Source organism: Coffea arabica, chromosome 9c (genome assembly GCF_036785885.1).
Source record: "Coffea arabica cultivar ET-39 chromosome 9c, Coffea Arabica ET-39 HiFi, whole genome shotgun sequence".
NCBI classification, from domain to species: Eukaryota; Viridiplantae; Streptophyta; class Magnoliopsida; order Gentianales; family Rubiaceae; genus Coffea; species Coffea arabica.
Window position 1 is genome coordinate 1,279,935 of NC_092326.1, and position 1,367 is coordinate 1,281,301.

A 1,367-nucleotide genomic window follows, 5' to 3' on the forward strand; every position below is an offset into this window, starting at 1 on the left:
TTTCGATCGAGTACTTGAACCGGTTTCTCTTCGTAGGCCAGTGATTCATCCACTTCGATATCCTCCGGTTGCAATACATGGGATGGGTCAGGATGGTACTTCTTTAGCATTGACACGTGAAATACATCATGGATTCGAGATAGACTGGATGGCAGTTCCAATCGATACGCGACCGCTCCAACCCTCTGAAGGATTTTGTAGGGTCCGACGTACCGCGGTTGAAGCTTCTTTCCTTTCCCCGCTGTAAGACTTCATAAGGGTGTGATTTTGAGAAATACATGGTCTCCAACTTCAAATTCCAAATCTTTCCTTCGATTATCCGCGTAGCTCTTTTGTCGACTCTGAGTTGTTTGAAGTCGTTGCCGAATCAACTTGACCTTTTCCTGAGCCTCTTCCATCCATGGAATGGTTGCCGGGTCTAGCGCTTTCTTTTCACCAACTTCATCCCAGTAAATCGGTGAGCGGCACTTGCGTCCGTAAAGAGCCTCGTACGGAGCCATTTGGATCGACGAATGGAAGCTATTATTGTACGCAAACTCTACTAAAGTCATGTGCTGACCCCAGTTGCCTCCAAAGTCCAGAATGCACGTTCGTAGCATGTCCTCGAGAGTTTGAATTGTCCGTTCTGACTGGCCATCCGTCTGAGGATGATAGGTAGTGCTCAAATTGAGTTTAGTCCCCAAGGTTTCTTGGAATTTCTGCCAAAACCGAGATACGAACCGTGGATCCCGATCAGAAACGATGCTTACAGGAACACCGTGTAGTCTTACAACCTCATCCATGTACAGTCGAGCCAATTTGTCCATTGAGTACTTCATGTTCACCGGCAAGAAATGGGCCGACTTGGTTAATCGATCAACGATCACCCAAACGGCATCGTGTCCTCTTTGTGTCCTCGGTAAACCTGAAACAAAGTCCATGGTGATGTTTTCCCACTTCCACTCGGGTATCTCCAAGGGTTGTAACAAACCTGATGGCTATTGATGCTCCGCCTTCACTTGCTGGCAAATGAGACATTTCTGCACGTACTGCGCGATTTCCCTCTTCATATTGTCCCACCAATAGGTTCCTTTCAGGTCTTGATACATCTTGCTGCTACCCGGATGGATTGTATACTTGGACCTATGAGCTTCCTCCAAAATTTCTGTTTTCAACGAATCGTCCTTTGGTACCACCATTCGATTTCGATGGACTCAAATTGAAGTCCGTTGTTTCTCCCTTTTCCACTTTCTCTCTCCACTTCCGTACCATCAAATCCTCGCCTTGCGCCTCTTTTATACGTTCCAGTACAGTGGATGTCACCTTTACATTGCTAAATATCACCTTATGACTCCCAAGACAGGGTTTCCACTCGCACACGAATTCTA